General features: G+C 51.9%; 1 protein-coding gene across 2 annotated transcripts in view; it reads left to right on the top strand.

The window, feature by feature from the left end:
• The first annotated feature begins 2964 nt into the window (after positions 1 to 2964).
• The window catches only part of CASZ1 (castor zinc finger 1), a 148716-nt gene continuing 124248 nt past the window's right edge, over positions 2965 to 27432 (top strand). Inside the window, exon 1 of one of the 2 annotated variants that reach the window (XM_033114658.1) lies at positions 2965 to 3120. The gene's annotated coding sequence lies outside the window, so the exon portion shown is untranslated. Of the gene's footprint in view, positions 3121 to 17319; positions 17404 to 27432 lie in introns of those variants that run through there. The other variant, XM_033114659.1, reaches the window with a different exon arrangement.

The raw sequence follows: 27432 nt of genomic DNA, 5'->3' as shown, positions 1-27432 counted from the left end.
GTACTTTAGGGATACAGCGTGACATGTCACCTAAAAAAGGTGACATGTGAGCAGAGACCTGAATGATGCCAAAGAAGCAGCTGCAAAAAGGGCATTCCAGGCACAGAGAACAAGTGCAAAGGCCCTGAGGTAGGGACAAGCTTGGTGTTTTCTAGGACAGCAAGAAGCTTGTGTGATGGAGGCAATATGACTGAGGGGACGGTGAAAGGAGGTGACGTCCAGGGGCAGGCAGTGGTCAGATCTTGCTGACCGTGGGAAAGAGTTTGTATTATTTTAGGGAAAGCTCAGGAAATGCTAAAAGGAAGAAAACGAGGAAAAGAGCATCTCTGATTTTAGTCCCTGTAAAGGGTTTGGGAGGGGGGAACAAGGCACTGAGAGGCTTCAGAGACCACAGGCTACTATTTGGGTGTGGTGCTCTCTCCTGGCCCCTAGTTTTGTTTTCATTATTTTTTCTTTGAGTTACGGGTGGTAGTTTGAAAAGAAAGAGGAGCCTTTCTTTTCTCTTCACCCCAATGTCCTGCTCCCTCCTCTCAGCCCTTGACACCATTTCCAGCTTCCCCATCCCAGTGAGGTTTCTTCAGAGGAGAAAGACTCCTTGGGGGATGGGAGAATTGCGAAGTATCTGAGAACAAATGGAGAGAAGAATAAATGTTTTAATAAAAGTTTGGTGGGTATGATGTGGCTGTTGGGGTGGGGCGAGTGGAGGGGAGGCTTGGAGTGGGGAAGTGGGAGGGGAGAGACTAGCAAAGTCCTCAGCCACCTCCTCAGAGGCCCGGCCTATCTAGTTCATTTGTGTCTCCCCAGCCCTGGTAAGGAGCTGCTCCTCATCGGGGCTCAGCAAATGCCTGCTGAATGAATGGATGAGTGTGAGCTGTTGCTAGAGGGGGGGAAAAAAAGGACAGAGGGGAAGAAGGAAGGGAGAGAGGACAGGAAGCAACGCGAAGCAGAGGGAGCACTGGATGTCCCAAGGAGCTATGACAATTACTGGCATTTATCGATCACTATCTTGGCCCAGGCACTTTTCCTGCATTAACTCATTTTAGCCTCTCAAATCAAGCCCAGGCAGTAAGTACTATTATTACTCCCCATTTTACTGTTGAGGCAACTGAGGCACAGAGGGGTCAAATGCCACTGGTAAGTGGCTGGGGCGTGACCCCAAAGCCCAAGCCATTAACCACACTGCCCGGGAGTGGGAGAAGCTCCCACTCAGAAGTTAGAAGACCTTTCTTGCCTCTTCTCAGGTCACTCCCTCTCACTGTGGCTCAATTTCTCCTTCTGCAGAATGCAGGACTGGACTTGAGATCTTTGGGGCTTTGAGCTCTGTTGAGTCACCAGGCACAAGAACCTATAGGCTAGCAGCCCACTCCAGGGGACTGAATTGATGGGGGTAGGTGGTGTCTGGCAATGAAGAGTAACGGGTCAGCGGCCCACGGGGACTGTTAGGCATGGAGATGAGGAGGGGAGAAAACTCAACGAACCGGAGCTGTGCCTCGCTCCCAAATCTGGTCTTCTTATGTGGGCAAATCCCGAACTGATCCCAGACGCGGTCCAGGTCGTAGGGAGGCAAGCTCTATTTTTGAGTTGGTTTCTTCCCAGCTAGGCTAAAATGAGTAGAGAACACTCAAATTCTAAGGGGTGTGTGATGGGAGAGCCTCCTCCCCCAAATCGGGAGGTTTTTTTAGGGGACAAGGCAAATCCTGGCCACCTCAGGACCAGAGGGCCAAAGAGTCTCAGGTCTCTATCCATTCACCAATTGACTTTCAGCTTAGGCATGACATGGAATGCATCCCAGCAGATGTCTCTGTTGGACAATTACCATACAAGGCTTCTGGTCACTTCCAGTTCTGAGAGGCTTTGCTGAAACCTTGCAGATTACGCCCCAAAGTCTACCAGCCTGCAACAATGATTACCAGCCTGTGGCATTTGGCTTAGTTCAATGTGTTCTGTTGAATACTTCTCAAAGCTGTGGGTCATTCTTTGAATTTTTATTCGTTTATTCTACTAATAATTTAGCTGTTTGGTTTACTATCGTGGTCAGTTCCTCACTTATCTCACCTTCTGAGTGTTTCCTCCTTTCTCTCAGGTCTGATGTTATTTGCATCCTGTACTTGTTCAGAAGGGAAAACAGGTACAGTGACTAATTTAGTCCTGGGGTGGGTATGGCCTGGCCAAGAAAGGCAGGACAGAGGGCTACCGGGCAGAGGGCCACTGTTGTCCTCCAGGCTCAGCCTGGTGTGGCCACCTCAGATCAACTGGGAGGTGGCAGGGTGGGCCAAGAGAGAAAAGAGGGTTTTCTCTAATAGAGTATGAAAGTCCCCACTCAAAGAGGCCTTCCTTTTTCACCTGGGGAGGAGGAATTAGCTCTCCCAAGACGCTCTTTATCCTATTGCCTTGTTTTATTTTCTTCACGGATCTTTTCACTCTCTGAAATATTATTCATTTGTTTTAATGTTCATTATCTGCACAACCTCCCCTCCTTTCATTCTTCAGGGTCTGTCTTGCTCACTTAAGGATTTATTTCTTGCACAACTAACTGAATGAAAAACTCCCTTGCAAAGAATAAGTGCAAAGCGGATATGGAACAGTGAGAACATCACGTTCCTAACATTCTAACTTGCAGAAAAGAGCTAGTTCTTCAGGAAAAGTGGCAAGCCGACCGGCTCTCTGGGGTTCAGAACAGGTGAAAAGTAACCCACTCCCACCCCGTCTCTCTTCTCCCCAGCTTCAGCTCCACTCAGTTGGGGAGTGTAGAAAGCTTCTCCAGCCGCAAAAGGGAGCCGTGTGCTCAGATGCTCTTAGGCAGGCCGCGCCTCGGGGCGCGCGCAAGCCGAGCTCAGCTCGGGCGGTGGGTGGGAAGAAACCGGGAGGGGAAGGTCTGGGGGTGCGAGGGTGGAGCGGAGCCCGGCCCCGCGATCCGGCCCGGGTTTTACATGCCACCCACTCGCCCGTTCGGCCGCGGAGAATTCCATAATCACAGCGGGCGAGAGCAGAGACTGGGAGCGAAAAATCCGGGATCCGGCAACTTTGGGCAGCGCATGCGCGCCCGCGGCGCTCCATCCCAAACACACACACATTTTTCCCCCGGACTTGGAAAGTCACCCAAAGCCGCCCCAAGTGCAGGTAAGAGACTCGGCGCTCCCTCCGACGCGCCCCCCCCCACGCCCCTCAGCCCCGCGGGCCTCCCGGGTTGCTTCCACGCCTCGCCCCCTGTCCCGGTGCAGCCCCCCACCCCCAGGGCTGCTGCTTGCAGCCGGGCGCGGGCGAGCGAGCGAACGAGAGAGCCAGCCAGCCAGCCAGCCAGCCAGCCTGCGCGCGGCGGCTGCCACCCAACTCCGGCCGTGCGGGAGGCAGGGGGCACGGAGGGCTGGCACCCGGGCGCGGGGCGGCGCGTCGCCCGCTGTGGCCAGGGGAATGCCCAGCGCGCGGCTTCGGGGGAGGGGAGGGCTGCTGCTCCTGGGGGTCACTTACTCTAACTGAGGGGGCAGCAGGGTAGGGGAGAAGAGGGGGAGGTGCCAGGCACGAGTGCAGACTTTGCAGATAGGGTGGGGGCGCCCCCTGCTCTGCGGGCTCCCGGGGGGGGGCAGGTGCTCACCAATACCGGGTAATCACTCCTTCCCCCTACGCCAATCCGCCCCCCCTTACAACTGCAGGGGTTTGTGAGCTCTCCAGGGCCGAGAAGGAGGCAGGGGTGAGGGGCGCCTGGGGTGACTTTGCAAGACTTTGCTCAGGGGAAGGGGTGGATGGGGAACCCCTTCAGCCGACTCTTGTGCCCCAATACCAGAGTGTAGGTGCTACCAGCAGAGGTAGGCAGTGTTCACTTAGGCGCAGAGTGCCAAGGGGTGTCTCCGGGTGGGAAAACGAAGGCAAGAGGTTGCTTCGATGGGGGAGCGGCGTCCCCTTTTTCATTTGTGCCTGGGAAGTTTGTCTCAAGTGCGCTGCTCCGGGCGCGGCAAGTGGTTCTCCTCACTACCCCCACCCCCACCTCAGCCTCCCCGGGCTCAATGCTGGCAGTGGTGGGCACAGAGAGCCGGGGCACCGGTTCAGGACCGTGAGGCTGTCGGCCGGAATCCTCCTGGGTCCCGGGAAAAGTTCGGGGGGAGTTGCCGCGGTTGTTGTATGCGCTGGGAGAGAAGTTGCGTCCGGGGACATGGGACGCTGGGCTGGCGGGCCCGCGGGAGGGTGGAATGGTGCGCTCCCAGGGGGCTCGGTCGCGGTGGAAGAGGTCTGACGGGGTCTGTACCCCGAGGATGGCCTGAGGGTGACCTCGCGGCTCAGCATTTGGGGAAAGGGAGCCCTGAGTCTAGGGACGCGCGGCTGAAATAGGCACCAGGCGGAGGACAGAGAGAAGAGTGGCTTGTGGGGAGCATGGGGGCACCAAACGGGAGAGGGCCGGGCCACCTGGTCACTTGGGGTCCAGCTTCAAGGCAAAGGAGCGCGTGATGGCTGGCAGAAGAGTGTAGGGGAGCGGGGCTCCAGGGGGCGCGCGGGAATGGGGGATCGGCCGGACCGATAGGCAGGGAGCTCTCGAGGCTGGGGGCCGAGTCGTGCGTCCGGGGTGAGCCGGCCGGGCGGAGCGGCGGCCGGTTTATTTTTACTCGGTGGCATTTGCAGAATGTGCAGCTGATGGCCGTCGGCCGCCAGGAAGTTTTGCTTTCTGTTCTTTCTCTCTTTCTGAAGCCAGAGCGGCCGGGAGCGGGCAGGCTGGGGAATCGGGCCTGGAAGGGGAGGGGGCGGCCGCTAAGATGGCAAGGTGCTAGCAGGGGCTCTCCGGGGAGGCGGACGGGGGTTGGCCGGGAGAGGACGGGCGGACTGGCGCTGGGCCGCTGCGGAGCATTTGGGCGAACGTCCGTCCCCAGCGTTGGAAGCTCCTCGGCGAGAGGAACAGGTGTATGCGCCGTCAATCACGGCGCGAGGGACACTTTGGGGGCGTAGATTAAAATAATAATAATAGATTTTTCTCTAAGGGGTGGGTGCAGATTCTTCTTCCAAGTCATCCCCTACCCGGGTCCGGAGTTGGGGGAGGAGACGAGTGCGGAGGGAGGCAGGGGCCTCCTTCAAGTTCCTCCCTGCACAAGTTCCTCCTGAACCAGCCTCAGCTCGGGAAGCCGGCCCAGGGTGCGTGTGCGGGTGTGTATGATTTGTCCACCAGGGAAGCGGCGAAAACACCCCTCAAACAAGCCTGGAGTTCCCCCAAACCTGAATGGAACAGGGGCGACTGGGGGGTTATGCGTCGCTGCCCCAGCGTAGTCTGGGGGCAAGACCCTCCGAGTGTGTGGTTGTCCCGCCAACACCCAGGACACACAAAAAGGTGGGGACCGCGAGGGGGAAAAGTCCAGGGTAATCGATTGGCAAAGTTGGTATATTTAGGAGGTCTGTAAGTTGGTACAGGAGCGCGGTGACAGCGTGCTATGGCACTGGAAAACAGATCTCCCGGTAAATTGGTGCGACCCCCCCCCCCCGCCTACCCCACGGCGCGCGCGGACACACACACACACGCATGCACACATACACACACCACACACACACACACACACACAGACACACACCACGCACGTCGCCGTCCTAAAGGGAGCTGTCCGGGCTGAGCAGGAGCAGCTGCGCGGGGCGTGGTGAGGGGGGTAGTTGGTCCCCGGGGGCTGCGCCTGGGCTGCGCTCCACGTGCCCAGAGGGGGCGCTGGGCTGTTCGGTGCCCTGGCGCAAAGCTCTGGGTTTGCGCCCTGGTGGCCGCGAGGCGGTGCGTCCCGGGAGGGCGGCGAGTCCCGCGCCATCTCCGGCGACTCGCTCTACCTCCCTCGACGCCCAGCCACTTTCCCACTTCCCAAACTTCGCTTAATGGTTTGCCCTCCCTCGAGCTCTCAGACCCTCTGCAGGGCAGGGTGGGGGAACTTCTCCTCTCCCTTCAGCGGCCACCGTCTCTCTCCCCGGAACCCGGATAATTGGAGAGATAGCCCCCACCTCCCTATCTTGTTAGCCACCTTAGAGGCGGTTAACAGGAGTTTATGGGGAATATTGTTGAACTTCAGTAATCAGGTTTCCAGCGATCTTATGCCTTCTGTTTAATTTATTAGACTAGTTATTTATTCTGTTGATGATAATCTGTTGCTGGTTTCTATGGAGATGTTAAACTGATCTCTTTCAGAAATCAAACTCCATATGCACTAAAACGTTTAAAGGGGCAGTGCCTCCCTCTTTTTTGTTTTGTTTTGTTTTTTGTTTTAGACTTTGCACCTTGCAGAGACTTCGCGTCTTTCTCTGAGTCTCGGTGCATTTTATTTCCTTCTTACCAAGTAGAGGAGCCGGGATACTCACGCTTTGTGGCAAGTACAGCTTATTATGGCTAGAAGAAAGCGAAGGCTTTGATCCCTAGGTTGCATCATCATTTAAAACAGATCATTTCACCACCATCCCCTTCTCCCCCATCATATAAGAGCAAAATTCTTTCAAGATCAAAGAGTCCAATCTAAAAAAAAAAAAACAACTATTGTTAAAAAAAAATAGGAAGTCAGTCAAATGTGAACCTCTCCTTTATATCTGCTGCCCTTGTGTTTAAAGAATTTTTTTGAATAAGAAAAACAAAACTTGTAGCTCAGCTAATTTTTCATACTTATTAATAGTTTATCTTGCCCCCCCCCTTTTTAATTTAAAAAGAAGTTCAAAGTTAGATTTCTCTGCCTGTGGGGGTTGAGGTATATTTGCTTCTCTTTTAGATCCTGACCATCTGTTTTTGGAAAATTAGCCTCTGGGAAGAGGGGAAGAGTTTTTACTCAAACTTAATGGAGTGCTTTAATTCTTTTTAAATACCCAAATATTTTAAAGTTCCAATTTCCCTACTTTTAAGGAAAATGTCAGTAACCTCTGTCTGGTGTGTGAGAATATATCAACTTTTTCTCTTCCTCTCTTCTCCTCAGGTAGTCTTCTGTGGATTTGTGACTTTGAGGAGGGTGGGTACAGTGAATTAAGAAAATAAGGCAGAAAATATTATCTTGGTTTGTGACACTCTGAAAAATTGCAAACCTACTCTGAATGCCGATGTTTATCACACTGACAGATATGATACAAAGCGATTGCATTTCCTAATGATCCTTTGGGACTAAGTTGTAGGTAAAACCATTTAATGCATTTTTAATATTAAAGTAAGGCCCGGGTTCCATTTTCTTGGAGGTAGGGGGAGTGGATGTCCCTCTCTGGAGCTGATGCTTTCTGAGTATACTGCTTTCCTTTTCTAACTTGAGCCCCCCACCTCCACCCCTGTCCATTTCCATTCACTTTGGGGAGGGGTGAGCCACACACAGGGCATTTGGCTTTCATAAATAAATTTATATCTGGCCAGAAGGTCCAATGCTAAATAAGAGCACACTTTGAAAAAAAAAAAGAAAGAAAGAAAGAAAGAAAAAACAAACCTCAGACTCCACCCCTGCTATAGGAAATAAAACAGAGGCAATTGTTGACTTTTTTTTCCTTCTGCCATCCTGGTTCTCTTTTATATTATTTTATTTTGGAAGGGAGTGGAATGGGTGTTACTTCTCAGCTCAGCTCAGAGAGGAGCCATTCCAGTTATTTCCCCCTTTGCTATATTTTAAAAATTTGTTTGATTTGGATTGCAAACAGAACAGAGGTTTAAACGTAGAAAAGAGCACTGTAGCTTTAAACTCAGGAGTTTGCATATTCTCCTTGTATCTTTCCCCTTTGCTAATTATTGTGTTGTTTTCAGAGCAAATATGTCATATCCATGGCGACCGGGCAGGTTTATTGTCTTTCTGAAGCAATAGCTCACATAAGTAATTAATGACTTTCTTTTTTTTCCCCTGGCTTAGGTTAAACAGATCATTCAAGGAAAGTCATATCTCTCTTCTCTCTCTCTCTCTCTCTCTCTCTCTCTCTCTCTCTCTCTCTCTCTCTCTCTCTCTCTCTTTTAGCCCAGTGACATAAGAACATGAGTTAGAACAAGAAAATACTTTAACCAAGGAGTCAACAGCTTATTTTCCCCATTTCTTTTAAAAGCTGAAGTGTCAGCTTTCAGACATATGAGGCTGTCATTCTTGCAGCCGTGAGCAGCACAGTCCATGACTGGGTTGGAAATCCATTTTTGAAGGTTGTGCAGCCAGGGAAGTGTTGGCATGGGGGGGAGTAACCCGAAGGAATTTGCCTTTGGGTGGGGGGGAAGCACTCCAAAATGAGTATTTCTCCTGTGTTTAGCAGAATTTAATTAAATTGTTTACAGGAAAGAATTAATGAGTTGGTAGTAATGTGTCCCCCCACCCCTTCTTTTTCCCAGTCTAGTTAATTGGAAAGACAAAGTTTTTCTTGTTGATTCACCTTGAACTTCAGCTTTCTCCAGCCTTTTTGTCTCAAGTGCTTTTTCCTGGAAAAGTACCTTTTGGAATCCCCTCTGGTTAATATTTCCAGAATTATTGTGGGGTTTTGTTTTTGTTTTATTTTACCCTTAGACCTACAACTCCAAGCCGGTTTCTGCTTCTCAGGAATCAGGAGCTATGATGATTGACTATAACTTGGATTTTTAAACTTTTTTGGGTGGTGGGCGGTGGCTTTTGAGGATATAAAATGTTATAGACCACACCTATCCCCCTTCTGTATCTAGGGACACTAGTCGGGAAGGTAGAAGCAATGTTTTCCTTAAAAAAAAAAAAAAATCACCGTTTATGTCCCACCCTTTTCAAATGGACCTTTTGCTAACAAGAAGCTTTCCGATATCATCCCTTCACTTGAGAAATATGCTAGATGTCCAACTGATTTTCTCCAGCAGCTCTTTTGCCCCTACCAACAGACACGTGTTAATTACACACGTTTATAGTCTGCCCCCCGCTTTTGAAATTTCATGTATAGCCAAGGTTTTGTGTATGTCCTTAAGAAAGGGGAATGAGATAAAGAGAAAAGCATTTATATTATATTTATACTCCAACACAATTAAAAAGGATATTTCCCCCCATGTGAAGTAAGTTAAAAAAGGCTGTGAGTCAACTGAATGAATCTTTTGGCTTTTGGCATTCAAAATAAAAATATAAAGCAGGAGAGAGATTTATTTGGTATCTGGTTTCTGAAGAGGAGAAGAGAAGGCCAGGCAAGTCTGATGCTGAGACTCCAGCGGAGTTGTAATTGAGCCCGTAACCTCTTGATGTCTATATCAGAAAAACAGACATGAGCACAGGGAACGGAGGAGAGGCAAACAAGCCTTATAGAGGAGGGAGCTCAGGGGGAGATTCACAGAGAGAGAGAGAAAGAGATTTAATTTATAGACATTTTAAAACCCGTAATTTCATTAGGATCTGTTCTTCCCCTTCTCTGAAGGGCAGCCCGGCAGACGGATAAGGCTGGTCCCTGTGCCGAGATGCGTGGTATGGCTTGGTGGACGCGAACTTGGGCATCCTTGCCAGCTCTGAGTGTTCCTTTTTGCTCTGCCCACTTTCTGAAGGCTTCCTTATTTTGAAATTAGAATGTCCCAAATAGCCAAAAGTTAGCTGTGGCTTCTGGCTGCCTGGTGATCTCTCCTGTGGGTGCCTCGCTGATCCACTAGCGGGTCTGTCTTCTGCCTGGCCTTTGGCATCTGTGTCTTCTGTCTGTCGCCAGGCTGCCCGTGGTTCCAGCCACAGGAGGCCATGGGGGAGAGGCCCCCATTTCTGCCCCCCTCAAGTTCACCAAGTTAAGTTACTGTGGTTCTGAGGCCATGGTGTTGGAGCGGGGGTACAGAGCTAAAGCCTGTCGTAAATTCTGCAAAAATTAATCAACCGTTTAAGAGCTGCACGTTAACGAGGTTGTGCAGACAAGCCAGGCCTTCTCCCGCTCCCCCTGCTCAAAGTCCAGCAGAGTAGGGGGTGGCCTGGATGGTGGGAAGGGAAGGGGGTGTTTTATTTTTAATCTGAATAATTGAGAACAACTAAGAAGAGGAAAGAAGAGAGACGGATTTATTGAATATAAATCCTTAAGTGCCCTTGTTCCATGTTGTTGGAATTTCTTTTCCCTTTTGGTCTGGATTTGTCCTGTGTGTCTTTGGCAGAAAAGACACGTAGAGAAAGAGAGCAAAGGGGGGTGGTGTGTGGGGGGGGACAGAGAGAGAGAGAGAGAGAGAGAGAGAGAGATTGAAGGAGAGAGAGAGGAGAGAGGGAGAGAGACGTGTGGCTCCTTCGGAACTCATTATCATTCTTAATAAGTCTTAAGGAATAAAGAAGAGCATTGAGTGTAAATGCTGGGTAATCCTAACACTTCTCAAGGTGAGAAGAGTCTTGAGGACACAGAGAAAAGAGAGAGCAGAGGAGGAGGGTGGGAGGTGGGGGCTCAAGTGGCCCTGGGGGAGTGGCAGGCCCAGGGTTTGGGAGGCTCTGCAGGAGGCCTGGAGGCTGGGGTGGGGGCACCCAGAGGAGCCCAGACCGGACGGTTGTCTGAGATGACACTGTTGATCTCCAGGAGAGAGTGACTTGCTGGGGCAAGGAGCATGGGTGACAGGAATATGTGCCGTGGGTCAGCCCTGCCTTGGGCTGCTCCTCCTGGGCTCCGTCTCCCCAGGCAGCTCAGCCTCTGCCCCCCGGGCCTCAGGTTCCTTGGGGGGGGGGCCCTGCATTGTCCTCTCTGGGAAGCGGGAGGGACAGAACAGCGGCCAGAGCTCAGCTCCGGACACTAGGTGGCTTAGAGGATCTGTGAGGTTTTTCTGGAGGAGCGCTGGCGTCCTCTCTCCTCCCCGCTGGTGGGCTCTGCTGTGCCTGTCCTCTGCTGGGGCTGCGGGCAGCCCTGGAGGACGGGCCCAGGGCCGCGGCACAGCTCCTGGGCTAGTGCTTCCCGTGACCAGCTCCCAGGCAAGGCGAGGCTGAGGCTGGGGGCAGCTCCCAAGGGGGGAGGCAGCTAGTCAGGGCCACTTGCAGGAGGGATGATTGGAACCCCTCGCTGTGTTCTCTGCCACCTGGGCATGAGACACTGCTGAGCACATGGTGGGGCGGGGGGGCGGGGTTGTGTGACTCTGTTTCTTCCCCTTTTGAGTTCATGTGCCCCCTGTGAGAATCCTCTTAATAAAAAAAATCTCATAAGCATAAATACTGCTTATACTTTAAGGGGTTTCACAGATCTTATAAACCCAGCTAAGGACCCTCTAGGGTCCCTTGCTCTGGTGGGCTTCCTTCCAATTCTCCAGGACTGTGGGGGCGCGGCGGTGCGGGGCAGTGAGGAGGCAAAATCAGTTATCACTGCCACTCCCACCCCTGCCTGCCTCAGTGCTGGGAGAGCAGGCAGACGGCGACACAGGGCCCCCCCCACCGCAGGTGGATCGGGGCCACACGCAGGTTCCCCTCTGAAGAAACACACCTGCTCAGGTAGACACCCCACTCCAGGCCAACGGCAGCCTCCCCGTCATCTGGCTGGCACTTTAAGATTCCGAGAATGTTTGAGGAAGGGTCTTAGCCAAGGTCATGTTCGAACCATGGAATGTTTTCTCTGGGGACAGAGGTGGGCAGGGAGACACATTTCAGGTTTGACTTACTGTAGTCAGGTTTTGCATTTTTTTTTTTAACTCTATGTTTCTTTTGGAAATCAACTTCGGGGAGCATGCAAAAGGGGGTGCGTGGGAGTTAGAGATGAAGGCTGGTGACTGAGCTGGTGGGAAGCCCAGAGGGAGGGCAGGACGGGTTAATGGCGGGTAGATTCTGCTCTTCTGTTGTTTAAAAGCAGTAATGACCAAATTGCATGCCCTGTGTGTGCCTTGCTGATGAGATTTACCGAAAGGAAGCTGCGCTGCCTCTGCTGCTGGTCTCGGGGTGGGTGAACGTGTGTGTGTGTGTGTGTGTGTGTGTGTGTGTGTAAATGAGAAGAAGGGGTGGGGGATTAGCTCTGCCAGGCTGGCACCCTTCCCCAGCACTAATTGCTGGCAGAGTACCCACGGGGCTGTGCCAGCGTCTCCAGCTCCGCCCGCCCCCCTCTGCCCTCGGGGAGCTCAGCTGTGCAGCTTGCTATGTGAGGACCATTTCCGGGCCCACTAGTCCCGGCAGCTCCTTTGGGAATTTCAGGGAAATCTGATCCTAAGGGAGACCTGGTCTGGGATGCTGGGATGGGGTGAGACTTGGGTGGTCCACAGCTCCGCTGAGGTCTTGTTGCAGCCATCAGGAGACCCCAGTGCAGTTCTAATTCTGCAGTAAATCAGTGTGTGGCCTTGGGCAAGTCATTGGACCTCTCTGGGCCTCAGTTTCTCTCTTATCAAATGGCCTCTGACCCTACCACCCTCACAAGGTTGCCCTGATGGTCCGCTGGGCTCGTAACTTGAAAGACCTTTGAAATAATTAAGCGTAATGAAGAATTTGTCATGGTCGCGTTGTCAAGTGCAGAGGGCCCCCAATGTCAGGTAAGCCGGGTTTATATAAAATGGTATCAGTCTCAAAGGGGACCCCTGTGAATTCCACTCAAGAAAGCCAAGGGCCTGGATGTAGTGTGTGGTGTGGGGTTTCATTTTTGTATCAGGTTGCAAGTTGGCTCCCTTATGGGAGCTTGGGCTGAGTTGAGGGGTTGTTTTTAGGCAGTGGGGGGATCCCATTCAGAATGTGGGGTGTAGTTACCTGTTTTGAGCCATGGGTTCTTTGAGGAGCTGTATATGTTGTAGATGATGCATTCTGGAGCCAGTTAGCTGGGGGTCAGAGTTGTGACCTTACATCAGTTAGTTAAGTAGTCTGTGACTTGGTTTTCTCATCTGTAGAATGGGGAAAACAGTACCTACCTTGTGGGGTTGATGTAAGGATTAGATGAGCTAAGCCATGTGAAGTGTTTAGAACAGGCCTGGCTCCTGTGTGTATTCCGGACCCACGTGGGGATGCGCTTACTGCCCACCAGGGTGTACTGTGGATGGAAGAGTGGGGAGAACTCGCCCTCTGTCTATCTGGGGTCGGGGACTCTGGTAGGTATGGGGTGCTGTGTTGTGGGTTGGAAATTCTGGATTTTGTGTTCTACCTCTCTGGGCTGCCTTCTGGTCCTCCTGGTATTTTGGATAATGAGTCATAGAGGATAAGAAACAGACTGTACCCATCTTTGGAGTCAGACCTCAAATGGGGCAGGGGCCTTGGGTCTCTCTTTCCTATTGTGGCCAGAATGGTGTTCTTGAAGCTTGCGGGGGAGCTGTTTGGGGTGGGGGCAGACCCTGGGAACTGGTGCAAAGGTGCTGGTGGCTTCTGCCTATGTTTGCTCAGTCTGAGAGCTTAATGCTGAATGCTGGGGGTCCCCAGAGGCCTGCGTGTATGGGCTCCACTCTGATGGAGACCGCGTGGCTGGCAGAGGTCAGGCATGTGCTTTTGGAGTCAGGCTGAGACCCATGTGAATTGTGTTTCTCCCAGCTGGGCAGATTAATTCTTCTAATCCTTTGCTTCCACATCTGTAAAATGGGGATTGGAATTCCTACCTTTTGAGAATTTTAAGTAGAGGACAGTAATCCTAGCTAATGTTTGCTGAAGTTCGACTTTCAGCATTATTTCATGGAATACGCTTAGCCCAATGAGTAACACACAGTAGGGGCTTCGAGATGACGGTGAGATGAGTAACAGGCCAGCCTTGGGCCCGAAGGTGGGTCCCTGGGTGACGGGAGCTAACTGCGGAGTCTTATGTGGGACTGAGGTGCCCACACACTAACCCCCCCTTGAGTGATCCAGTCTCAGGGGGGCACTCCCCAGGCTGGGGTGAGCAGGAGAAGAGTCAGAGGTAGCCGGGAGGCAGTGACCTAAGAAGGCCAGGGCATAGGGGCTGTGGAGTAGGGAGCACTGGAGGGCGAGGGGCACTTATGGAAGATGAGGTGTATGAAACGCCAGCGGCCTCTCCCATTTCACTGTGCTATGCCAAAACACCCCGGTTCCTGTTTCACTATCTGAGATCTGGGAGCAGGTTAATTTCCATGACGGACTCCAGGCCACGTGCTCGGAGGATTTATCTAATTAAACTGATGCTTTTTTCTAAGAAAGAGAGAGAGAGGGAGGGAGGGAGAGTGGGAGAGGGAGAAAGAATAAAAGAAGGATGGAAGGAAAGGAAGGGAAAAGAAATGGAGGAAGAGACGAGACCGAAGGAAGGGATGAAGGGAGGGAGGAAAGGAAGAAAGAAAGAAAGATAAGCGAGAAGGGAGGAAGGGAGACAGATAAGCTGGAGGCAGGCCAGTGATTTTTGAAAGGCCATCGCAGAGTGGGGGAGCTGCTTGGTGCTGAGGTGGAGGCCTTGCTGGGCCGTGCTTCCACCTACTGATGCTTTTAGTTTATTTCCACGATAGCTCTTGTGCTGGGAGGGATTCTGATCTGTACTGTCCAATGCAGTAGCCACTAGCCCGTGTGGCAATTTAAATGAAATCAAGTGAAAAATTCACTTCTTCCCCGAACTGTCCACATTTCGAGGACTCCCTAGCCACATGTGGCTGGTCACTACTGTACTGGGCAGCCTCAATGATGAATATTTCTGTCACCACATAAAGTTCCATTGGATGGGAGCGTTGTCAGAGGACTGCTTCCCTCAGAGCTGGGGCTAAAGGGATGGACCCCACGGGTCAGTGACAGAGGTGGGGGCTGGGCAGCAGAGAAGCACCCAGATGTCAAAGGGCACCCCCTATCTGGTGCCACGGCCTCTGTGGTGCTGGGCTGCCTCATCTTTAGATTGCAACAAGGGTTTCCTCTCTCCTGGGGCAGGGCAATGTGGTGGGTCTAGCGTTCGGCAGAACGGGGTTTAAATCTTTCACCTGCGGTCTTTGTGCCCTTGGGCAGGGGTCTTAACTCTCCGACCCTGTGGAATTGGGCGAACAGTAAACAGTACCTGCCTCACTGGTCCTGTGATCAATAACTGAGTAAATGAATGTAAGCACTTAGTATAGTGCTGGGCATACAGTGAGCACTCGAAGAGTGGGGACCACCGTTATTGTAATAATTATTTTTATAATTGTTGATTTTATTTTCATAATGACTATTGAAGAGCTTCTGTGGCTGCCAAGTTCTTAGGTACACTCCCTAACCAAATGCCAATTTCTCCATAATCAACGCTTTCCAGAATTAGTTTAAATGAGCCCCCCCCCACCCCACCCCCCGCCCCTCAGTCCCTTTCTTCTGGGAAGCTATTGTAGAGCCCTTCTTTCCGTCTTTCCCCATCCCTCCTTTCTTTGGGCAAAAGCAAGAGTTGGAAGCGCCCCAAAACGAAGTCTTGCAGGCCCTTCTGCTTGTGAGTTAGAGCCCCTACCCCTCCAACACACATATCAGGGCACACACACACACACACACACACACACACACTCTTCTCCACTGGCCAAACTACATTTGGAAAAAACCTCAAAGTATTAAAATAGGGGAGAGCAGATGTGGCCCTGGCAGGGCTGGCTGGGTTGTTTGGGGGTGGGGGTGGGGTCGATGGCCTCCAGGAGGGACGTCTGTGTTTATTCCCGGACATTGCCCAGTGCCCTGTGTGCTAATGTGGAGCTGAAAAGTCCCCTGCATTGTGCAGGCTCCTTTCCCCGTGAAAAGGCAATTGAGTCAGTGAGTTCCAAATGGATAGGAGCTGACAGTAAATGAGAATTTGGCAGTGGGTAGAAAACAAGCTCCCCACTCCCTACCCCCTCACCTGATACACGCTCACCCGTTGCTCCCGAAACTCCCAATGCTTGTGTGGTTTTCCGAGGGGTTTTGAAAAGAATTATGACTTCTCTTTATATGTATCGACATTATCAGCAGGGGTGCTGCCCCAGTCTGCCCCCCTCCCCTGGGATGGCCTAACGCCCTCCCCCAGGTTGCTGTGCCCCCTCCCCGTCGCCTCATTGGCTCCACCAGCGATCCCCGAATGAGTTAAGGGCTGAATCAACTCTAGACCCAGCTGTACATTTTACTCTCGGTTCCTGAATGAAGCGATGTGCTGTGCTCAGCACGATTGGAGCCTGTCTGCCCCGGGTGGCCCACCCGGCCCCCACCCTGCTGGGCCCCACCAGCTTTCAGGGGACCTGCGGCTGGCAACTTGGGGAGCTGGTGGTCCATGCTGTGGGGACCTTGTCAGGGGCCCTCCCCACATGCAGCCTCCCATTAGAGACCTAGTTTAATTTTAAAAGAAAGGGTCTACCATTTTGACCTGGCGTCATCGCTGGTTTGCAAAGAAAGCTCACAGTTTTGAGGGTTTCCATATGCCCAGGGCCCTGTCCCTGCCCCCACCCCCGCCATATTCCTCCTCTTACCATGTCTAACCCCATAACTCGGTCGATGGATATTTCCTTGTACCTGGCCCTTGCCCGTGATCCATGTCCCTCTGCCTCCCCACCTAAGTGTTCTCAAGAGAGCCAAGGAGGGAAATACCGCCACCTTGCAGGTAAGCCTCCCATCCCTTTCCGTATTTGTAAAATGGCATCTCTTTAGCCTGACTGCCCTCTCTGGGTGGAGGTTCAGAGTTTCTCCTTTTTCTGGGGGGTAAGAGGCAAGGAGAAGCATTCATTTGGGCAGAATTACAGCCTGCTCTTTGGGGGCATACGTATCTCCCGTGGCTGGGGATGCCTGTCAGGGGCCCCCCTTCTAGAAAAGGCCTGGTGGAGTGTGGTTGCTTTAGGAGCTTAGCTGGGAGAGCGGCCTGTGCAGAGGCAGCATAGGACAGTGGTTAAGTACACAGGTTCAAATCCCCACTCCCTCATTTATTAGTACTGTGACCTTGGCCACATCCCTACCCCTGGTGAGCCTCAGTTTCCTCATTTGTAAAAGGGAATAACAATAGTGCCTTTAGCATGGCGTTTCTGTGAAGGTTAAATGAAATAATGCTGGTAAGGCACCTGAAACATGGTAACAAGAGGTAGCTATTCTTGCTACTATTGCCATTACTACTTCTTTCTATCCATTTGTCATCAGGAAGGCGGGAAGATGTGGAGTTCAGGCCTGTCCCTGTGTTCAGGCTCCAGGAAGCCCAGGGCCAGCCTGGAGCCCCCGCCCAGAGGCTGTGTCCCCCAGAATTCTGTAAGCATGCTTGCTGAACCAGCAAAGCAAACATGTCAGCCCAGTACAGAGCCCTGGAGGGAGCAGGGAGGAGGTTTGCCATGCCCAGGGCTGGGCTTGGACCCCAGAGGTGGCAGCCCCTGTCCTGGCCTGGCCTGGCCTGCCTAGCCAAGCGAGGAGTCGACTCCTGATGCTGCTTCCATCTTGGTTTTCCTTGGCTTTTCCTCAGCAGCCGAGAGCGTGGCCCTTGCCCTCCCCCAGGAGCAGGTGGCCTTTGCAGCCTGGCACCTGTTCCTGGAGGGCGGCTGCCAGGAAGGTGCAAACCTGGGGATCGCCCTGTGTGTCCTCCGAGTCCTTGCACGAGTCCTGGCTGCTCCCTGGAGAAGCTCGCCTGGGCCTGCCCAGGTGGAGGAGGTCACAGAGGGGCTTGTCTCTCGTCCCAGAGCCCCTTCCTCACCCTCCAGGCGACTCACAGGAGAACCAGGATCAGCATCCTGAGGTCTGTGTGCTGGGGGCTTGCTGGGGGGTGAGCAGCGGGGAGGAGAAGGCTGAAAGGATGTGGATAAAATTGGAGAGGGTACAGGTAAGGCGCCTTGCTTTGTTCTCACGGGACAGCAAGCAAGCTGAGTTGATTTTACATTTTCATTTTATTAAAAGAGGAAGGAAATAGACATTTACCGAGCACCAATTAGGTGTCAGATGCTGTGCTGTGACTTTCTGTCGGATTGAAAGACACCAGACAGGTAGTGGTTCGGTTTCCTGTTGTACCAGTCAGGAAATAATGCTCAGAGAGGTTAAGTAATTTACCTGAGTTTACCCAGTTTGTTAAAGGAGAGCCGGAGTTTGAATGCAGGTTGATCTGACACTGAAATACATGCTTCTTTCCATCACTGGGAAAATAGAACCATATTTTAAACAGTTTTTGAAAATAATAAAAGGAAAATAATTCACCCATAGTTTATTGTAACACTTCCTGGTTTAGTATTTAGTGCATTTCCTTCTGGTGCTTTTCCCTTTGGTGACTGTATATCTTTATATGTATGCGTTTTATGTAATTATAGTTATAAGAGAATATGGTTTTTGGTTGAGACCCACGACGAGGTAAGAGGGTCTTCTGAGCTGGGACCACTGAAGGTGATTGATTCTCGGCAAAATGGAAACCTGATTTTGGCCCCATGCCATCTTTTCAGTAATGAGGTTCCTGAAGTTACATGGAAAAAGCAAACTGGGGGGTGAATGGGGAGGCGAAAAAGACCCTTGCAGTCTCTCCTGGGTTGGTTTTGCTCCGTTAAGTGGTAGAATTTTCCTTTTAACTCACTTCCTTTTTGCTTTTGACAAATGGGAATATTTGTACCATTTTCCCGAATGACCTCCTCTCCTTGGGGTAATGAGAAAATGAAAGTCTCTGCTAAGTGCTTTGAGATATTCAGATATAAAAATGGAGTGTTGTCATGGGCCTTTTGCTGTCAGGGCGCTTTATAAAGAGGAAGTGCAGCTCGTGAGGGTGAAGGTCAGCGTGAGGATGAAGGCCATTGCTGTAACCAACGTCTCTCTGGGCACAAGGGCAGGGGCATTCGTGGCCAGCTACAGGATGGGCAGGGTTTTGGTGGAATCCCCTGCCTGTCCTCCAGGTCCACACGCCAAGTCCAAGGTGATTTGGATCAGTCGGGCAAACCCCCCACCTTGGTGAGGTCTCTCCCTGGACCCCGTCCCCCATGCTTGCTTCATAGCATTAGCTCAAGAATAACACAGCGGAAGAAACACTGTGTCACCTTTATAAGTAATAATCCCGAAGGTGATTTCGAAACATGGAAAAATGTTTATTATGTGAGTGAAAGAAAAAAACAAACAAAAAAACCCCGCCAAAGGCCAAGGGTTGTGAACACCATGATAGAAACTATATAAAAATCACAAATGTGTATGGACCAAGCTTGAAAGGTAATCCTCTGAAATGAAAATTACAGCGTTAGAGTGGTGGGACCACGGTGATTTGTTTTTTATTTCACCACATTTTCTTTAAATTCTCCCCTATGATTAAAAACCAACAAAGCCAACGTGTAGGCCCAGTAGGGAGCCCTGGGGAGGGAAGGGGGCGGGGACGTGCCAGGCGAGAGGGCGCCTGCACCCACGGCCCCCGCAGGGTGCTGAGCTCACCGACTGTGCCAGCCACAGAAACCTATGAGATCTCCAGAAGCCGAGGCGTATCGGTGACTCAGAACTTCGTGTTGTGCTGTTCAACAATAGCTTATGTCCTTTGCCCAAAACCCTAGGCCAGCCGTGTTAAAAAAAAAATTAGAAAATTAAGAGATAGTTTGTACTTTCCTTACCAGCCTGTGCCAGCTTCAGGCGCTTTATTTATTCAAGGTGGGGAGGCAAGGAAGGTGGGGTGGGGGTGGGGGGGCCGACAGAAAGGAAAAGAAAAACAAGGTAGAACTCGGACAAGGCCCAAGAAACGTTTGCGCCTCAACAACAAACTTTCTTTTGTTTCCCCAGTGGGGAGAAGAAAATGAGGGGAAAATGCAGAGGACCGGTTTGAACCAAATAAAAGGCCTCATGTTTTGGGCATGGATGGCTTCTTGCGGTGGGTTTTGCCTTTTGTTTGTGGAACATGAAAGCGATTTCGTGATGCTCTTCTCTGGGCCACCACGTGATGGGGGTGGGAGTAGAGGGGCCCAGCAGAAAGTGCTGGAGCAAGGACAGCCAGGTTGGGCTCTGGGGAACGCGGATATTTCGCTTGGCTGTCCTGGCCAGTAATGCCCAACTGCCAACCGTTTATGCCCTCATTTCCGGTTGGGTTTAAGGAAGAGTCCTACCTCCTAGGGTCCCAGAAGCGGCTCTCTTCCATTGGGACTCAGAATTCCATGTGATCAGGGGTTTAGACCAGAACATTTCTCCTAGTGTCCACTGGACCCCACACTTTTAAGATTCAGGAAGAAATGTCTTGGGAGGGGAGAGTTAGGAGTGGAGTATGTGTGAGGGTGTGTATGGTTGTGTCTGGGTGGAAGTGTATGAATGATTGTGTGTGAGTGATTATGTGTAACTGTGTGGAATTGTGGGAATGTGTGTGACTAGGTATGTGATTGTGTGTGTGAGATTGTGTGAATGTTTGTGTGTGAGATTGTGTGAATGTTTGTAAATAATTGTGTGTGTGTGAAACTGTGTGTGTGAGATTCTGTAAATGATTGTGTGTGGCTGTGTGTACGAGATTGGGTGAGTAAGACTGAGTGATTGTGTATGTGTGGTTGTGTATGTGAGATTGTGAGTGATTGTATATGTGACTGTGCGTGGTTGTGCATCTCTGTCCCCTTTAGTCATAATCGCTTTTTTCCCTGGTTAAAATAGCCAGGCTGAGTAAAACTTAGGGGGCCTTATATGTATTTTTTCCTGGATCACCTTGTCCCCCTGCCCCAAATGGCTCTCCTAGTGAACCTGTGAGCGGCCTAGACTGGACCCTGGGCTGATCACGAATTCTTTCTTCAAAATTAGTTTAAAGGATTTTGTGGAACAATCCAGGTCTTTGGCAGCAGTTTGACCAGTAAGAGAAAGGAGGCTTGTGAGTTAGAGGCGAAGTCGCAAAGATTTAAGATGAGCTGGCCTAGAACTCAGATGCCCACGTCCGAGGCCTTGATAACGGTCCCTTACCCCGGTGCTCCTGTGTACCCCCTTACCGAGGCCATCTTGGGAACGAATTCACTGTCGAGTTTCTGAGCTCCGTGGGCTTTTAATCTGCCTTCTTGATTTTCCAGTCATCATGACCATGCCCGAGAAGGCAGCACAAGGATCGTTGTGCCTCTTTGACAGATGAAGAAACTGAGGCCCAGAGCGGGGCGGTCGCTTGTCCAAGGTCACACAGCTAGTCAGTGACAGAGTCCTTTGGGCTTGCAAACAAGGTCATCTCCCCCGCTGGCTCAGATCACATGACCAGTTTCAGACAGGGAATTCTGCTTTCCTCTGCTTCCAGGAGACCAACGGACCCTCCTGGAGGATCAGATGCTTTGTGGCTGTGGTTGAGGGTGACTGGTCCTCTGGTTTTAGGTCATGCCTCTGTTGAGGAAAGAGCACTGGATGGTGAAGTTCTAGCCCCACCTTTGTGACCCGCAAGCAGCCCCTTCCTGAGACCTCAGCTTTGCTGTCTGTGGCTTGAGTAAGAGGCTAGACCCTGCTGTTCCTTGACCCTTCCCACTTCAGAATGGCTGAGCGTCCTGCCATAATCCAGAGTTCCCAGCTGTGCCATGCAGCAAACCCTCTCCCACAACCTGTCAAACCAGAGATGCCAGTTTCCCCAGGGCGCCCATAAGCTCCCTGCCTCTCTCTTATGCCAGGGAGAGCCTTTGCAGGCTGGTGGAGCCGGGCCCCTGGCCCATGCCCCCTGCACCTGCTTATTGATAACTGTGTGTCTGAATGTGGCTCGTGTCAGAGCCCTTTGGTTGGAACTTGCCGAGTACTGAGAGGCCAAGACGTGAGGGAATTACGAGCAGGGGAGAGAAGTGGTACCTATGACAAGAGGCAGCAGTGGTGAAAGGGGTAGGCGTGATGCCCGGGGTGAGCGTCGTCTGGGCAGGAGGCCTGGCTTCCCGCTGCGGGGGCTCCGGAAGGGCAGGGCCTGGCAGGAATGATTTTGAAGCCACTGCTATGGAGATTAAGGGGATGAGAATGTAAATCTCAAGTAAAAAGGTAATTGAATGTAATAGCAAACACTGCGCGCTCTATGTTAATTTTAGCTCTTCCCCTGGATACAAGGCGCTGTATTAGTGTTTTATTACCATTTTGTTTGCACTAATAAAATAGTAAAATTTATTTCAAGGAAGTTGAAGGATGGTTTTACAATGCAAATTTGAAGAAATTGGACTTTTCATTTATGCCTCTGCTATTTTAAACCCTGACGGGTGTAAATTAGCTACAGGGACTGAGCAGACCCCACTGATGGGGACTTGGGAGGCGGGAGCCCTGGCAGAGGTTCCAGACTAGCTCAGGGCAGAAAGCAGAGAAAGCTCCACGGAGAGGCTGGGGGGACCTGGGGGCCTGATTGGGTGCGATGGGCCGATGGGGGAGGGTGTGTCCGGCTCAAGTGACTCTGGTGGTAGGTAGGCACGTCACACACCGACCCTGCAGGGAGACCCTTGAGGCCACAGACTTCAGGGCTGTGTCTTTCCTCTGCCCGTTGGCCTCCACCCTGTCCTGACATCGAGCCTCGATTAACCCGGTAACCCCCAAGGGGAACTGAGCAACCTCTTTCCTCTGCTCCTAGAAAGCAGGGGTCCACCAAATGTCCAGTCCACACCCCTCCTTCCTTTGGAAGGGACTGGAGACTGAGGGACGTGATAGGATCAGGGAGGGAAGACCTGAGCCCTAAAGGGAGCAGGGGAAAGAGAGCACAGATCAGATACGAGCCCGGCAAAAGCTCCTAGGCATGTTCCTTCCCCTTCTCCGTTCTGCCTTCAGACCCCGGCATACTTGAGAAACTGGAAGCAGGACATTTTGAATAAGCCAGCATCCCTTCAAGCTGGCCCGAATGGTCCCAGGTATGATAGTGTTGGGAACAAAAAGGCTATTGGGCTGAACTGGAAAACAAAAATACAGTTTTCTGAATTTTGGGGAACTGGATGATGGCATAGCCGGGTGGAAAAGGGACGGAAAGGGGTGATCGGAGAGTTTCGTTTTGAGTTTTGGGTGAAGAATTCAGGTTGGTTCTTGTTTTATCCAAACCGGTTTGTTTATCTCTGAAAAATTATCAGCAGCAGTGGCCTGAAGCGATGCATTGGGGGACCAGCTTCCAAAGGTAGGGACCCGAACAAGTGTTCTAATGTCTGGCGAGGTCTGTAGCATGTATTGCCCAGGGTTCTCTGGCCACCTGCCTGATGTGGGGGAAATGGTGAGCCGGTGACACCGGTTTCCAACCCCAACACTAGGTCTTGTGGGTTTTTTTTCTCAGTGTATTCTCTCTCCCTCATCCGGGAGTAGTGTGTGTGTGTGTGTGTGTTTTCTTAATGTAAAGATTCAAACTGTTGATACTGGCAAGGCCAGAGTTGAGAAACTGGAGGAGAGATTGTGTGCGAGAAACTGGAACAGAAATTGTGGCAGGAGACACTTGAGGACTCCCTTGATTGCAGACAGTGTGAACTCTGGGTGTTAGCGCTCGGCCTGTGGGCAGTAGGGAACTTGGCACCGAGGCAGAGGAGAGTGGCTCCCAGCCTCTCCTGGTGCTCCTCTAGAGCCCACAGGGTCGTGTTCGGAGCAGACTTGGGTGGTGGGAATATCCATGGGTCAGACCAGCCTCCAACAGCAGGGCCAATGACCCATGTGGTTATTGCTGGAGCAAGAAAGTTCTCCACCTGGGCCTTCTGGCTTCCTTTTGGATCAAGGAGCTGTGGATGGGATTTCTTGGGATTGTGGGGTTTAGGGAGTGTGCAGAAGGCAAAGGACTCTAAGCCCAGCCCCAGACCAGGCTGGAAGCTCCTTCCCGCTGCTGGGGACACAGGAGGCCCTGGTGACTCTGGGCCCTTAGCTGAGGGGGCAGAGAGGGAAGACCTGAGCTGGTGGAGGTGGCCATGACCAGGGCAGCTTTGCGGGTGTCGCTGAAGAAGCGAGTCGAGAACATGTAAAAGTGGTGCGTCTTTCAGCTTTTGAGATGGTTTATGAGTCTCTCAGAACATGGAGATACACTGCTGTGTGTGTGCCCATGGACTCAGGGAGTGCATCAGGCAAGGGGGGTCACACTCCGGGTGCATTTCAATCCAAAACTGTAATTACATCAAGGAGCAGACGGAAATGGGAAAAGAGGATTAGTGGTGTGGCCCACTTGGGCCTGGGGGAGTGCCTTTTAAGCTCAGCCTCTGTGCTGGGATCACAGCGAAGGTGGTCTGTCCCCGAATGTCCAGGACTCTGGGCACCTCTTTTCTACTCATCTACACTTAATGCTCCCCAAAACACCTCTGGAGAGTTGAAGCCCCTCTGAGCAGCTCCAGGGCTGCTCTCCACCCTCCCTGCTGCTTCTCAGTGCTTATTGTCACGCGTCAGCTCCAGCCTGGAATAGAAGGACGCTCCATTTTGATTGATTTGACTTTCTTTTCAGCATGGGGTATAGGTGTCTGTGTGTTGGGGAGAGTGTGGCCCTAAAGGACACCAGCGGACAGCTCTCATAGGTGGCCACAGTAAGTCCTGGAAGCTAGCCCCCACCTGCTGCATTGTCCTGTTTGGTCTAGGGGGAGCCTGTGGCCCGGTCCATTGCATCTCCCCAATTTCCCCTTTCACTGAGAGAAAAGGCAGCCAGAACTGCTAGGACTTTAGCCCACAAGCCTCTGACCCTTCCTCTCATCCCACGCAGCCCCCCGGGGTGACGGAGGCATCTGCAAATATCCCAAACCCCTGCTCGGCTCACCTTTCTCTTCTCCCTGCCCCCCTTCCCTGCACCTGTCAGCTGTTTCATTGACTGTCTGGCTTGGCTGCCACCCATCCTATGCTCCCAGGCCAGCTCTTCCCCCTCCCCTCCCCCCAGGCCCATACTCCCTCCCTTCCTGTCTCTGCCCACGTCTGTCTCTACCTGCCCGTCGCCGGCACACCTGAGGATCCGAGGCTGCCTAACGGAGTGCGGGGATGGTTCAGGGTGTTTACCAGACAGCCAGGATAAGGTATTAAATCCTGTTGCTGTCTTCCCAGGGCCAGCTTCCTCAGATGGTTTTCCAAATTCCTAATCTCAGTGCCCACATCCCTGCCCAGCCCATGTTTGATGGGAGCTTTCTTCTCCGATTGAAGCTGAAACCGAGCAGGATCTGTCGTGGGGTTGGGTCTGGGTTCCCACCGGTGCATGATGACATGGAGGGCCAGCCCCTTCCTCTCTGGCTGTTCCTTCCTCTCCTCCTTCCTTTCTTTGGGCATCTTAGTGAGGGAGGCCCAGGATTCTGCCACCAGGTGTTCCAGAGCCTTCTTGCGTGCCCCACCCCACTGCCCGTGTGGTCATGAGGCCACCTGCTGTACTGTAGGGCATTGGTCTTAGTGTCAGAGGCCAGGTGGGTCCCAGCTCGAAGACGGTCTGAGGTGGCAATGAGTAGGGGCATGACGGCCTTTCCTGAGCCCACCAGGACGATGCCTCCTACTCGGAACAAAAATGGCCACTGTGGGGTTTCGCTCAGGATGCTAACTACCCTGGCTCGCCCCAGGAGAGCCATAAAGCAAACCTGTTCCTCCACTGTGTCTCTGCGTTGGTTGTGGAGATGCCAGCAGCAGGAGGAGGCGTGCTCTTGTCCAGTGCTCTGGGTAGACACCAGCTCTTGTTAAGATGGCCTAGCCTCTAGGGTGCCAGGAGGGCTCAGATGTTCCCCAGTGGACAGGGACATGGAGGGGCTCGTGGTATCCACTCTTGACAAGGGGCAGAGGCAGTTCCAGGGGTCTTCCCGACTGTAGGACGTCCGAGACTTGTCTCCACTTCAAGACTAAACAGAGAGCAGTGAACGCTGCCCCCCTCCTCACACTTCTTTCCCAGAAACGAGGCTCAAAGAGGCAAATTAGCTTACTTCTGTGGCCCCTCAAGCTGGGAACTTTCCATAAGGGAGGGGCATGGCTCTACACCAATGGTGGCAGTTTGGCCAACAGTGGTGGCCTGGACGTACTTACCCTGCTAGGGGTGCCTGGGACTGATGGATGTGTTCTTTCTCTGAGCTACCGTGTGACCTGGACAGACCCTTCTCGTTGCGGCTTCTCTTTCCCTGGCTACAGGCTCCCTCTGCTTTCTCCTTCCCATGCCCCTTCTCCTCCTTCCTCCGGGCACCCCGCGGTCCCTTGGGTTTCACAACACCAGAGCTTACCTCTCTCTCTACGTCTTCTCACCTGCTAGGGCCCAGATGTCCCACGTCTCCACTCGCTCACCGTTGCCTTGGCAGTCAGCACGGCACTGGGCTTTTCTCTCTCCCTTCCTGAGCCCAGGGCACTCGCAGGAGCAGAGGCATCTCTGGGACCCAGCAGACAAGGGTTTGGCAGCAGCGAAACAGGGCAGCTGGGGCCAGGGCAAGGGGTACAGGGGCAAACTTCACGCTACATCCTCAGCCAGGAGCCTCAATTCCGAGACTTCTTCCATCATCACGCCAGCCTGGGCTCCTGTAGGCGTCCTGGGTGCCAGGGTTTCCGATTTTATTTTGGGGCATTCTTTTTTCAAATACGTGTTGGGCAAGGATTAAGAAGTGAGACAGGAAAAAGGAGGGCAAAGAAAATCTGGAATATGACAGTTGGGCTGGTGAGGAGGAGAAGAAAGGGAGGAGGGAAGAGGTGAAATTAGTTCATTAGGAAAACTTGTTTACTGGCTTTGCTTAGGCGCCTCCATTTTAAAAGTCTACGTTTACAATAAGTCACTAATTAAAATACAAAATTAGGCAACAGCTATGTTTTTTTTTCCCTTACACTTTAATTGCATGATTTTTTGTGATGTAATTTCTGGAAACACCCAGCGTACCTCACAGGGCTGATTGTTTGATAAACTAGAAGCACCTGAAACCAACCCCAAAAATAAATATATAAATCCAAGGGGAACTTAAAGTAGATTGGAAAGGACAGAGAACTGCAGACAGCAGGGAACCAAAAATCCATAATAATAGTAATAAAAAAAAATCTCCTAAGTAAGGACATTTATCCTGCCTACCCTGAAACCAGAACAATCTGTGCACTTCAGGGGAAAAAAAAAAAGCTGAAATGGAAACCAGACCAAGTGGGGTCATCGCTCCCTGTCCCCTACACCCCTCTTAGTGCTATGGAAAATAAGCAAAACCAACGTGGAATTTTCCCTGATTCCATTTCTAGCAGGGCTCAGTTCTTGCTGGGGAGTCTTCTTTCATCATGGATCTTTCAAGGGGATCTGTCTGCCTCCCTCGTTCTGAACCTCGATACAGTCCCCAAGGGGAGGTGAACGAGGCCAATGACTGTCCCTCTTGGGAAAAACCAGCCTGTCCAGGCCCCCAGAGGGTGGACAGCGTGTCCCAGGCTTGGGCTGTTGGTCCCGGAGCTCCTGGCTCTTCTAGAAGGTAGTGGGAAAGGGTGGTCCAAGGTAAGAGTCGCGTGCGTTGTCGTTTGCAGACAACCCCACGGCCTACTGCCATTTTAAAGATCTAGACCTGAATGATGATTGCAAAACTGCTGAGAAACTTGTCAGGAACTGACTCCGAGGTGGGGCTGGGAGGAAACTGGATCCCACTGGCAGGTTGGCTGCTGGAGAATCGTAGGCACAGCATTGCCTGTGGACCCCGGGCATCTTCTGAGCGCCGGGCATCTAAAGAGAAGAAGCTTGAGGGGCAGAGAGGACCCGTGACCACAATGCCTTCTCCTTCCCCATCCAAAAGCTGGAGGCCCAAAGTACATTTTCTCCCTGATTATAACTCATGCTTGTGGCTCATTGGAAAAATACAAAACAGTGTGAAGGAAAGCATTTAAAAATATGTAGTGTTGTTTTTAAAAATATGGGTTTATGGGGAACAGAGAGACCTGGGTTTGTGCCCCAGCTTTGCCACCCAGTGGTGTGACTTTGGGTGAGTCACTTAAAATTGCT

This window comes from Rhinolophus ferrumequinum, chromosome 9, assembly GCF_004115265.2.
Source record: "Rhinolophus ferrumequinum isolate MPI-CBG mRhiFer1 chromosome 9, mRhiFer1_v1.p, whole genome shotgun sequence".
NCBI classification, from domain to species: domain Eukaryota; kingdom Metazoa; phylum Chordata; class Mammalia; order Chiroptera; family Rhinolophidae; genus Rhinolophus; species Rhinolophus ferrumequinum.
Note: the sequence above shows the minus strand (reverse complement) of the source record. Positions and strands in the feature narration are given on the sequence as shown.